The 14095-nt window shown below is 39.8% G+C and overlaps 1 protein-coding gene across 6 annotated transcripts in view; it reads left to right on the top strand.

The window, feature by feature from the left end:
- The window catches only part of PCLO (piccolo presynaptic cytomatrix protein), a 522276-nt gene that overhangs the window by 360094 nt on the left and 148087 nt on the right, over positions 1–14095 (top strand). The window lies entirely within an intron of this gene.

Below are 14095 nucleotides of genomic sequence, written 5' to 3'. Positions count from 1 at the left end.
GCAAACAATGTTCATGTTTGGACAAGAGTTCCCTTCTCTGAATTCATCATCATTTGTTGTTGTTCTGTTTAAAATAAAATCAGTCATCCAGAGCAGAAAAAGGACCACAAATAAAGAAGACTGAATAGTCAAAGTGAGCCCTTCTCGACACCCTCCTTTCCCAATAGATTGAAATTTGTTCACATAAACTTTTTGATACATGAACAACAAATATATTTGCAGGAATCAGGATTGATTCACAATCATTTTGCAAACATGATAAACTGAGCAGAGAATGTATTTACAAAAAGAATCATCTCAATATGCTCTGGGAATAACCAAGAATAGAATTTAACCCAAATTTGTTGTTGTACCTTTTGGTTTTAAAATGCTTGTTATTTGCTTTGTCAATAATACTTTGTAGGCCGTAAATAAGGAAAAGGTTCTATTTTCAAAGTAAATTTAAAGATTAATGAGGGAATTGCTCAGTGACAAAAAATGTTCTCTTTGTTTTTACTAAGGGCCTGATTCTGCCATTGATATATTGAATTAGTGCCTGATTCTGCATGTGGTTCCATTGCATTCAATGGCTTAGTCATGGAATAAGGTACATGTCTACAGATCGGACTACTGGTTGAAGAGGATTATATTAATATGAACTAGGAACCTCTTAGTTCATGTCCACAGCATCCACATGGGGAGTTACAGTGCAACACTTTGGTGTGTGCTGCTATTCAGACCCCTGTAGTCCAAACTGTACAGCTGTGTAGACAAGTCCTGAGTCTGAATATATGTTAAAGTATCTGGCCCTACCTTTGTTCATGTTTCCCCACAAATATTTACACCTTCCGCCCATAAAAAATGGTCTTTCATAGATATGACTGAAGTGCCTATTTCCTTAACTAAATGGGTTATATGGAAATCCAGAGGATGATTAGGAAGCAACAATGCAATATTGCCCACAATATGGAGTGTTTTGGGAATCAGGAGAGGCACTTAATGACTGAAAATCCACTCACTGTGCTGAGCAGAAAACTAGCCTTCTGGGCTCTTTTGCTGTGAACAGCTATTGGAATAGAGTTCTAAAATAGCTCCTGACATACCATTCATTGATGTTTTCAGCTGTGTTAGGGAGAAGTTTGAATTTACTATGTCCAGCGGACAGTGTCAAACCAAGTGACTGGTCATCTGAATTCTCCTGTCATTACCACTGTGTGTCATTGCCATGGTTAGATGAACAGGCTAATGAAATATTTATCTCCTCTTTTCCCTTTCCCTCTGCATCGTCGGAACAGCCGTATTTTAAACTGACCTTAATAGCTCAGTTCTGGACTCAGTTATACCAGCATAACTCGGACGTAACTCCCTCAGAATCACTGGAGTTACACTGCGGTTGTGTCACTATTACTGAGAACAGAATGCAGCCCTTGGAACAGCACTGAAATATATTTTCACTGCTGCTGCGTAATCTATTCCCTATGAGGGTCAAAATTAGCATTCTAGTAGGGTATGCCCACCCACCCGATACACCTCCCATTCATCGTAACTTGCTAAAAATATATCTTGCTCAGTCTTACAATTACTGCCAAGTGACTTTTTATGTTGTTTTAAAAGGTTATTGTTCATCTGCAGAGACTATCTGGCTCTGCTACGATTGCATTTCTTGGTCAGGTGTACAGGTGGCTAATGCTGATTTTGTTTTCTGAACTTCTAAATCTGCTAGTATGTATTTGATTTGTAGTAAGGTCTGTGGGTCACCGTCTGCTTTCTGGTAGAACAGTGTGGATCCAGAATTAGTCCAACAAAGTTACTGGTACTGGTGCCTGAGAGTAGAACTTAGCCTTGTATGTTTTTCAGTCTCTCTGTCTCATCACATATGAGAAGGGAGGTGTATATCTTACGCATATGGTTATTTGCAAATGTTAATGCTCTTTGATCAGCAATCTATTTGTATAGCAATCATGATTCACTTTGGTGCTGTCATGATTCGTGGCTGCCTATTATTGTACATACTCCATAGTCATCAATTAAGCATACACAAATGTCATCAGGAACAGAAATCATGACTCACCAGCCTTTCCAGGAATGTGGCCTCCACTCATTACAAAAGAGCAATATTTCCATAAGCTCTTGTGGTGCAGGAAACTGAAAGTACTGGAACAGGTCTGAAATTCCCTCCAGTGGAAGAAAGTGATGAATATATGCACAAGTCAGTATATTACAATGCATCTTGCTTGTATGTTCTTTTTGAATCTGTTAATGTTATTAGGTGTATCTGCAGTAGTGATTAGGAAATGCCAGTCTTTCTGGGTTCTCTCATCTTGAATTGCTCCAGGAGTTCAAAAATAGCTCTGATTCATCATTCATTGGTGTCACAGAAACTGGAAGTGGAAAGCTGATTCCACTGAGCCATCAAGTGCGGGTACTGTCACAGTTTGATAGACACGTGTCTGAACTCATTTTCATGTTGATAGAGACAGTTCAGTAATCTTCCACCTGTTATTGTTTTGAGGGATGCATATAATACTTATTGAATGTTTTAATTATAAAAAGAGAGAGAGAGAAAAGTGATCAGTCACAAGATTTACAAAAAGAATTACAATTTATGTGTATGTATATCTATATTACAAACACAAAAATTATTAAAATTGCAAAGTCAAACATTCAAAAATTAGGAAATGCCCAACAAAGATTGCCTGAACATCTCTCATGCATATGTATTGTGATACAGTCTTTAATTACATGATCCCATAATATTTTTTCCACAGGACCCCAGTTTCATTCCATGCACATAATAGACAGTGCTCAGTTAATTAATTCAATATTTTGTTTTATCCTTATTGTGCAAGGTGTGACCTTAGGCTTTGTTTACTGTAAACTGTTCAAACCCTGCTATGGAGATAGAATTATTAATGTCCTCCTGGTCTTTTCTGTGGTGCTTATCACTCTAGTGTCTGAGTGCTTCACAAACATTAATTAATTTATATTGAGAATACCCTGTTCTTCATAGGGTGGTATTGTCCCCATTTTACAGACGGGGAACTGAGGCACATAGATTTACATCAGTAGTGTTTTCTAATTTTGGGTGTCCAATTTGAGACACTTAGGAATTTTTCAGAGTCCTTAGCATTTTATAGCACTTCATATTTTCAAAGAATAGTTCTCATTGACTTCAGTGGCAACTGTGAGTGCTCAACGCTTCTGCAAATCATATGCCATGGTCTCAAGTCAGGCACCCAGAAAACGAGGAACACACAATCAGTTACTACCTCTGAATAGCCTTACCTGAGTGAATTTCCCAGCATCAGACATCACAGTCTGAGGAAGAGCCAGGGATAGAATCCAGTTCTCCAGGGCAGCATTCAACTGCCTTAATCATGAGACCATCCTTTTTCATCCTGCAAGCCCTGCCTCATTCACTGCACCCCTTCCGCATCTGATGAGGTAGGAGTCCTATGGGCAACAGCCCCTTTCACGTCACAACCTTGATTCATCCCCAGAGCAGGTCCATTCTGTGCACTCAATGAGGCAGGGGACCTGTGGAAAAAATAATATATGGTCATGTAATTGAGGACTATATCATAATGCATAAGCAAAAGGTTGCACAAGTAACTTTAATTCTGGCATTTCCTAACTATTGAGCTCTTAATAATGTTCTTTTCATGCAGTTTTACTGCGGTGTTTAATTTTCCTAGGGTTTTAAAAAAGCAAACTAACCCCACCCCCAGAAATTCCATCATATAGTATTCTATTGACACCCACATGGGTCATGAGCCAGGTTCCAACCTTTAGATCCACTGCACAGATCCCTACCACTTGAACTAACTAAGTAACTGATCGCTGTAGCAGGTAGTCATCCTCTATGCGGACCAGCACTGGAGGGGCCTGGGACATTTTGTCAATGGTTTTCACAGATAGTTGCTGAGCACAGAGGGATGGTGAGGCTTAGGAATTGAGAGTTCCATTCTTGGCTTTGGAGCAGCCTTTGTACTCGAGTGGGCAGAAGCTTGTCCCGTTCTGCCCCATTGCCTCCAAACTATCTCAGATTGGTCTCTTCCCAACCAGTATCTCCTTTTCCAAGACCATTCTCCCCACTTAGCTAGTCCCAGTTTTCTTCCCCAAGCTTCTCATCACAGACCCAGTCTCTTGCCCAGCAAGTCATAATCTCCCCCTTCCAGTTTCTCCCATCCAGTGCTTTTAGTCTCAGTCTCCTTGCCTAACCAGTCCCAGTTCTCCCCAGCACCCCCACCCAGTCCCAGTCTTCTTGCCTACCCAGTTCTAGTCTCCCTTCTGCCTCCCGATCCCAGTCTTTTCCCCCAGCTCCAAACTCCACTCTCCTGCCCCCACTCCAAAACCCAGTTTCCCTTCCCTCCCCCCATTGCCAGCCTCCAGTCCCAGGCTACTTGTTAAAATCCACCCACAAAGTCAAGCTTTTGCCCTTTTGGTGTTCAAATGAGGCAGCTTCCTCCTCCATGAGTCCATGCTGCCTGGGCCCAGCAAGGGGCAAGGAGCACTGAAAGTACAGGAGAGACAGTTTCTCTGTTTTCTGTTTCAGTGCCCAGTCCTGGCCCACAACAGCCCAGAGCTGGAACTGCAGGGAAACTCCTGCTCAGCTCCCTGACTGGAACATGCCCATTGAAGACTGAATCTTCTGGAAATTTAGCTGCAAAGCTCTGGAAAGTCTCTACTGAGCACGTGCAAACTAATTTTTCAACGGTTTATAACGTCTTCAGATTCAGGTGTATTTTCAGAGGGATGGCAAAAGACATATCCCGGGTACAGTGCCCTCATCCCCCCAGCTCTTGCCAAATGTCAAATCCTTGCTCCAAATCATGATGGTGCTAGAGATGCTCAGAGTAAAGGTCAGTGAAATTTTTTAACGTGGGCAAAATAGCATTTTGCTAGTCTAGTCCTTGGAAATGGCTGAACCATTTGGAATGAAATTTTTCAAAAGAATTCAGCACAAGGCAGACACTCAGCATGGAAATTTTCTGCTGAAATGGTTACAGTTCAGCAAAGTTAATCAACTGAAAACAAGGTGTTATGTTATAAATAGTCAAGTAACCTTAGTTATAGGTGGTGCCACCAGCCCCACCTAACATATATAGAGTCTTCTTTGCTCTCACATCACTGACTATGTTATGCTTATAAAAAGCACACTGGATCTTTTCAGGGGAAAAAGGCAAAATGACACGTTTATTGAAATTATAACAGTTAGCATATGCATTCAATCCCCCCCACACACACACACACAAGTCCTGCAGATGGTCTTATAGTTAGTTATCAGTCTGTCGTATCGCAAGTCAATCTAATGGCCAGTTAGATTGGGCACAAGTGAGGAACTGGGTTCTGTTGGTCGCAATCTGATGCTCTGAGGCTTTGCAGGACTGAACCCAGAGTTTCATGGCAAAACACCCCATCTTTATAGTTGTAAATTCCCATTTGAGTCCATGCATTTTGCAATGTCATCCTGTAATCATTAGTCCTTGAGTGGTGTTAATCTTGGGGTTTTCTGCTGTTATCATTTGATGGTTATTGTCAGGCTTCCCATCGTTATCTCCTATTTGTTGTCTCGCCTTTGGGGGGTGCCTGCCTCAACTCTGAGGTCGTCCATGCTGCTAACATGTTTAGCATCGGATACAATGGATGTTTTTGATTGTCTCCGGATGTTTCAAAGTCTCTCACTTTTTCTTGACCATCTGGACATTTGTGATGGTTTTCACACTCATCTGTAACCATACACACATCCTTTACTCACACCAAACAATTTTACAGAGACTTTCAGACAGGATAACATTTTGGAAAGGATTATATGGTTACTAAAGGGATTACAAAAGAACCTTACACAACTTAGTTTGCCATGCATGCAAATACTGTAATGAAATCTTATCCTAAAACAAAAGGTGACCGTATTCAGCCATAAGGACTATTCTGGTCTATTCCTGTCCTGAAATCAAAAAGGGTGGCTGGCAGGATGAAATCAAATCATACATTAATACATTTAATACATACTACATTATTATAACCGTCAATCATTATAACCTCTAATACAAATATAAAATCCTACTCCTACAACTACCTCTAAATCCTTGCCACATTTTAAACTAAAAAAAGGGAATTAATAAAATCTAAAATAAAAATCAAACAGAAAATCACCTACTCCAAGTAGAGTTTTGAACCTGAAAAAGGAGAAGTGGCAGATAATCCATGATGTCTGTTGGGGACTTTTTTATTGCTACTTATTTTACTTGGAAAGTGATCAGATACTGTGGTGATGGGCAGCAGTGTAAAACCCTAAAATAGATTTATATACATATACACACACATAATTCATACATTATATATAAATATATGCAGATACACAAACATAGTAAATATGTAGTATACATATATAACCACATTTTGGATGTGTGAGCATATAATGTCTGCAGCCTTTCAAGCATCGTTTCCTCTAACTGGAAAAATAAGAAAACAAAATGTAATAATAAAAAAAAAATTAACAATGTGAGGAAAAACAAATCCAAACTTCCACTGTACATTGAACATGTAAATATGGCACCCTATTAGTAAGCATAACATGGACAGATGCCAACTAACTTATTAGTAATTAGCTGTGGCACTTTAAATATATTAACCATATTCTATGAGATAAAAAACAGTCATGCTGTCCAGTTCAGTTTTGGTGCAACTCCATTGAAATCATGAGCGTTGTACCTTATTATCATTTAATAATAGTCAATAGAACAAGAATCGTTAGCCCCCTTTACACTGGAGTTGAATTTGGCCAAATGACAGTCTGGCAAAGAGAATATGAGATGTGTATAAAAAAATAATGCTACTCCATAAAACATTTCTGAGAAGGAAAATGGCACACTCTCTGCTGTAACAGGAAACAGGCTATTTACAGTACGTGCTGTTAGAACAATGATGGAACGCAACTGTATTGCTGACTAAATTCAGGACAATGAAGTAAAATTAATTACATCTTCCTACATAGCCCATGGAAGTACCAGAAAGGAAGACAAGAGGTTTATTCTCCAACAAACTAAATATGTTTGTACCTTGCCTTGCACATATCTGCTTAATTGCATTGAAGGTTTATAGCATACCATTGGTGAGAATCAGTTTTCATCTACTCTTTATTATGGGCCTCCCATGAGTCTGCGGTGACTTAGGAAGAAGAGCAGGCAATGGTATCAGTGTTAGGAGCTGTTATGCCCCAGAAGGCAAAATGGACCCAATTCTAGCCACTTTGTGCTCATTCTACTGGAATAAAGTAGTGTAAAAGACCACACCCACTTAAGGGGGATTCCCAGGTAGTGTACAGCCAGTACTCTGGCTTTCCATCTCACCAATAGCAGCTTTTGTCATAGAGGGATGGTTGGGGGTGTTCCTGGTGAAGTGGAGTATAGATATAGGCAGTCAGGCAACCCAGAGCAGAAAGCCACTCTTCTTTTCTCCCCCCTCCCCGCCCCCCGCCCATCCCTGAATCATGTGATGAGCTCAACTCATTAATCTGGTCCAATGTTTCCTGAGCACTGGTGTGGAACGCACTTTTAGAGAAGGTCCTGCAGCATATTTGAAAAGTTGTAGAAAATTGCAGATGAGGGACACAGCTGGCTGCATCACAATAAAATGAGAAGAGCTTTCCTGGTTCCCATCAAGTCAGAATCCTGAATAAATAGGTCTCTCATAACACTTTGATTGGCAGAAACCCGGAGGTATAAGTGAGCTCTAAGATGAATATCACAGCAACAAAAGAGAAGCATGCTTCCACAGAGAAGTTTGAATTCAGGTCCTAGGCAAAAGTTTAAGTCGCTTCTTATTTGATCTGAACCAGTTATCCCATTTCGTTGTTTGAGTGGTTTAATATGGAAGAAAATAATTAACTTTCCCCTGGTCTCTGAGCATTAGTCCTAGTGATTTATAATGCTGCCTGTGCTCATTCTCGGGGTGTGTGAACAGGGGGAGCTGTCTCTCAAAATGTCCCTGGGCTTCAGGCACAGGTCTATCGGTCCCAGCAGAGACTGATTTTATTAAAGAAAGTTCATGCCAACTAGCAGATAGTTCTATAGTTGTGTTGAAAGCTTTGATCTAAAGCCCTTTGGAAAGAACTTAATCCAAAAGTGCCAAAAGCAGCCCCCGTATGTCAGCTGTAAATTGTCACTGAGGCAGTTGTGCTACTGTCTTACATATTGGATTCTCCTCTCAAACTATTACTCTGACTTGTTCCTCTTCCAAAGGAAGAATGATTATTAGTGGCAAATGTGGCATGCTGCTTTTCATAAGTGTGTCTATTGATAGTAGACAAATAAGATAATTGTTTTTTTAATTAATTGCTTCAGTGAACTTTTGAAAGTGCAGTTGTGCCCTAAAAAGTGACTTGGCAAAAAGGGCACTTCCTTACTCAGCAAATCTTTTCTGCATGTGTATGAGTCTTATCTGCTGACTTCAGAAGATAACAATATATTTTTACTGCTTCACACCTGTTACCAGTTCACAATCAACATAGCTACCTGAGAGTGAGCTGGGGTCTGTTCTTTCTTGTGTGTGAATTGTTTGCACAAGTTCCAAACACGCCTGTCCAACCTATCAGAAGGCGTGAGGGGAGCACAGCTGTCTGTAAGGGTCTAATTTGGCCTGCAGAACCTTTGTTACTCAGGATGGTGCATGAGAAGGAAAACTCAGCTTGACTTTCAGATCCCATGCTGAGTTTACAGAGAGAGCAGTTAGAAAAAAAATCTTTTGATTTACAAACTGCACACCTTTGATGTGGAAATCATTGAGAAGCAATACCCGTATGAGCACCCACAATCCTTTTTATGGTCTCTGTTGAGGATAGTTAACAATTCTTTCCCTGCTTCACAAAAAAGGGCATAGAGTTTATGTAGAGGTAGTTTAGACACATGACAAATTGATCCATCTGGGCTTTTTAAGGAGCACTTCATTAGAAAACTATGTTTTAAAAATATATTTATTAGTGATCTGTCTGGGGCAGTATTAACTCCTAACTGCAGTTCCCCAATACTGTGAAACAGCCATAGCTGTGGGAGAATAATCAGGAGCTGGGAGGCAATGTGGAATAACATGGATCTGCTGGTTCATGGCAGGAGCTAAACCTTCTTTTATTTCTCCCGTGAAGCCTAAAGAATTAATTCAGATGATACTCCTTGAGGGGAGGCTTGTGGCGTTTCCTGGCCCCCTTGAGGATTTTTCCCAAATTTGATCCCAAAGTGTTTTATAGCTGTGAGAATGAGGAAGGGGGAGACAAATGGACTGAGGAGTGCAGTATAATAAAGGTTCATAGATTTTAGGGTGAGAACGGACCATTAAGACCATGTAATCTGACCTCCTGCATAACACAAGACAGAATTTCACTCAGCATGCCTTCCTGCATATAACCCCATAACCTGTGATGGAACTGGAGCATATTTTTAAGACATCATATAAAAATAATGTAGATCATATCTTCCTTGAGATCAGTAACTCTCAAAGAGTCTTGTACAGATAAATTCCCTTTTCCCATAGAGTTGTCATTGGGAAAGCCATGTCAGCCAAACTATGAATGTTGTGGGAAAAACCTCCTAAAGAAGTGTCATTTACCCTTTCACACAATACAAAAATGAGGAGTCACCCAATAAAATTAATAGACAGCAGGTGGAATACAAACACGAGGTGGTATTATTAACAATGCACAACTAACCTGTAGAACTCATTGCCATGGCCAAAAGTATAACTCGGTTCAAAACAGAATTGGGTAAGTTCATGGAGGATAGGTCCAAGACAAGAGTGGGTCATACCATAATTGCCCCATTCCGTACACTCTTCCTGAAGCTCTGGTACTGGCCACTGCCTGAGACAGGACACTGGGCAAAATGGATCATGGTCTGACCCAGTATGGCAGCTCTTATATTCTTATGTACTTGGGGAAATTTCGGCTCTTTTTAGCAAGTGAACAATTTGGGCAAGATTTTTTCTTATTTGCCTATTTATATTTAAATTTTCTCTACAATCAGTAATGCCCTCCAAAAAAAAAAAAATCTTATTGGCACAGGCTATATTGTTAGCAAGTTTCAGAAATGGATTAATCACCAGTGTAACTATTAATAGAATATATTAATAGAATATGCAGTTATTGATGCTCAAAATAACAAAGGTTATTGATTCTCATTCTTCAAGGCTTAAGGTGATCACCAGATGGATCATATAACACTTTGCAGGGTGGGGGTGGGGGCAAGGTTTATTGTTGCTAAATTTCATGTTGTTGCAAATAGTTTGCAGTAAAACTGTATGAGGCATATATTTCATAATTCTTACTCACTATTATGAAGCACTTTGAGATCCAAGGATAGAAAAGCACTGTGCAAGTGGTAAACTTTGTTATTAAACACATCACTATTGTTCCTTGGCCTTAGCGCTTAGCCAATATTCGGAGCCTTGCCATGTTGTTTCAGTCAGGAGGAGAAATTAATATGTCAGGTATTTCTTTGGTGCAAGACTGTTTAGTTACACAAATGAACATGAAACCCTGTCTTCCTGAACACATTAGGAAAAATATAATAGCCGGAAGTTTCCTTGCTCACAGTTTCCAAGCCTGCCTTTCTGCTGGATTGGTCACACACACTCACCAGTGGAAAGAAAAGGAGGACTTGTGGCACCTTAGCGACTAACAAATGTATTAGAGCATAAGCTTTCGTGAGCTACAGCTCACTTCATCGCATGCATAGAATGGAACATATAGTAAGATATATATATATACATACAGATAAGTTGGAAGTTACCATACAAACTGTGAGAAGCTAATTAGTAAAGATGAGCTATTATCAGCAGGGAGAAAAAAATTTTGTAGTGATAATCAAGATGGCCCATTTAGACAGTTGACAAGAAGGTGTGAGGATACTTAACGTAAGGAAATAGATTCAATATGTGTAATAAATTTGTTTTTCTCTAAGGTGCCACAAGTACTCCTGTTCTTTTTATGTTTTCTATGTATCTCAAGATCAGAGAGATAGGAAGTGGAGAAAAACAAAGACATTTCTAAAATGGCTCAAGTTAAGGCAATCACTCACTGAGAGGACTTAGGAAGAAACTTCTTCCATGAGCTAGTTATTCCATAATTGCCCATTTCAGGGTTTCTTGCACCTTCTTCTGAAACATCTGCTACATGCCACTGTCCAAGAGAAGATGCTGAACTAGATGAAACAATGGTCTGATCTGGCATGACAATTCCCCTCTTCTTAAATTTATGTTGCTGTAATTATAAAATTACTTTTTCATATTTCCAGTTCCATTATCAGTTGTTACAGTATATTATAAAATTATGTAAATTATGTAAAATTATGTAAATTAATATATAAAATGAATGTCTTAAAAGACAGATTAAAGGGGAAAAGTCATATAAATACTTTTAGAAAACCGCATTAGGAATTTCCTTTAAATTGCTTCAAGCATGTTCTATGATCAGGCCTACATTTATCACCCTTGCAATTTTGGCTAGGAAGGTTGGTTTTGGCATGAAAATCACTAGGTTTATTTGATTAGCCTGCCTGCCCTGTCATTCAGGTGACCTGGAGCATTGGCCTCTCCCCATTGCTCCTAGGGACGGTCTGTCTCAGGGTCCTGATTCCCCATCGACCCTTCCCCCTTTGAGTACTGGGAGCTAGCAACTAAAACACCCCCACTGAATGTTAGTAAGGGGGCAAGAGTCCCCTTACACATAGTTAGTTCATTTTGACTACTGGTGTAGTGTATTGGCTATACTTAAAGAAGATATGGAATACTTGTGGCACCTTAGAGACTAACCAATTTATTTGAGCATAAGCTTTCGTGAGCTACAGCTCACTTCATCGGATGCGCATGCATCCAGTGAAGTGAGCTGTAGCTCACGAAAGCTTATGCTCAAATAAATTGGTTAATCTCTAAGGTGCCACAAGTACTCCTTTTCTTTTTGCGAATACAGACTAATAGGGCTGTTACTCTGAAACCTGTCATTAAAGAAGATATGTTGTCAATTACTAATGTGTTAGAGATGTTTGTATCTCACTTATAATTGGTCATTATTAGGCCTGGCCAGAAAACAAGAATTCTATTTCATGAACAAAATTCAAGTTTTTTACTATTGTTTTCATTCTGCATCAGGCCGAAAATGAGACCTTTAGAATTTTTCACAAAAAATTCTAGCGTGAGCAAGCCCACAGAGTTCCCAATAGTCTGATGGGGAGGACACTCATCTGGCCTGGGGGAGAGCCAGGTTCAAGTCCCTGCTCAAAATCGAGCTATACAGTCAGCCCTAGCCACCAGGCTATAGAATCAGTCTGAGCTGTTCCACTTTGCGAATTAATATATAATTTAATATTTGTAAGAGAGAGACCGATTTTGTAGCCTGATGGTTAGGGCACTCAGCTAGGATGTGGGACACCCAGATTCAAATCCCTGCTCTGCCTGATTCTGAGCAGAGTTGACCCCATCCCAGTTCAGTGCCTTCCCTACCTGGCTATTCTGGGGTCTCTGTCTCTTTCTAGCTTTCAATAGAAATTCCTTTCAGGAGGATTCATCTCCTCAAAACAATTTGGTTTTGATGAACTACCATTTTCTGATGAAAAAAGTATGTCAAAAAATTCCCAACCAGCAAAAATCATTATCATGCATGTGAACATTTTGTCCTCTACAGGCTGATTGTAGCCTCAGTCCAAATTAACACCTTGTAACCTGCCCTGAATTAGGAGCAGCACATAGCTTCTCTGCCCCTGGTGCAGAGCAGAGCCCAAACTGTGATTCTTTGAGTCCCATTTCACACCCTGCTTCCCCTTTCCATAGGGGACAAATAATCGGTGTCAGTCTTTCCACGTCCACTCTGGATCAGCCGCAGTTCTTTAATAGCAAAATATTTTGTTGCAATATGGTGCCCAAATGTGTTTGCTTGAAAACTAGGAAGAATATTGGTCACACTGGTTTTGAGTTACACGTCATAAAGGGTTTGAGCCAAAACCCTTTGCAATTGATGAGAGTTTTTCCACTGATTTCCATGGGCTATTGGATCAAGTCCTAAATGATTATAGCGCTGTCTGGCAGCTCTGTAACTACAGTTGTGGTCAGAATTCCATTAAGAGTCCCATGTTTCATGACTCAGCTAAAATCAAATTAGCTTACTTTGAGGATATGTGAAAACTTGGTAGGTAACTTGTCAAACTGCTTCAAATTATCAATGCTTAACATTGATACTCTTTTGAAATTGTACTCATTGCCTGGTTTTTGGTGGGAGGCTAAAAACAGTGTGATTGTAAAATGTAATTTCTTCCTGACAGATAAATAAAGACTAGAGTATAAGATACATTAAAAAACTCATTTGAAAAATTTGGCCTTATCAATTGATATCAGGGTGCACACTTTCTAATGGATACATGATGTGATGCATGCTTTAACTCTGCATGTGTTATATCCTTTATAAAGTTTACATGAGGTGTGGGTGGAGGGTAAGAGCCAGGAACTCTATAGACCAGTGGTATAGGATAATATAATTATATTTAAATCAAAAGAAGAGAATACAAGAAGAGTATAAAAAAGTGTAAGGGTCAAATCCTGGTAGGTGCTGAGAACTTCCATTTCCCTTTGAGCCCATTTCTTATTTTCATTGCATTTCAGGGACTTATTAAACTATAGTTTGCAATAATCACTAGGAATATCTTACTTTAGGCCCCGGTCCTGCAATTGACTCCATGCGTATATCTCTACAGAGGCCCATTCACTTGTATGTACACAGGTGACTTTAATATGACTCTGGATGGATGGTGTATCCATCCATGCATACTGGTTGCAGGATCTGGCTCTTCCAGGCAGGAGCTCCATCTTTTGCTTATGAAGCACCATGAATAGTGAGTGTTTAATAAAGTAAATAATACCCAGCAGGGGGGAAATAGAGGTCTCAAATGAGCAATAAATTGGTGTACTGAGACATCAAGCTGTGTTAGCGCTTATCTACATAGAGAGCTAGTGTGCAGCAAAGTGGGATGTAAACCTATAGCATGCTAACCTGCCTCACACTAACTGACTGCTGCTCACTACAAGTTTCAAAGTGTGCTCTGATCTACTGCTGCTTGAAACAGCTTGTTGAAACAGC

The sequence above is a fragment of the Natator depressus genome, chromosome 1 (genome assembly GCF_965152275.1).
Source record: "Natator depressus isolate rNatDep1 chromosome 1, rNatDep2.hap1, whole genome shotgun sequence".
In the NCBI taxonomy this organism is placed as follows: Eukaryota; Metazoa; Chordata; order Testudines; family Cheloniidae; genus Natator; species Natator depressus.
This window is presented reverse-complemented; position numbering and strand designations above follow the sequence as displayed.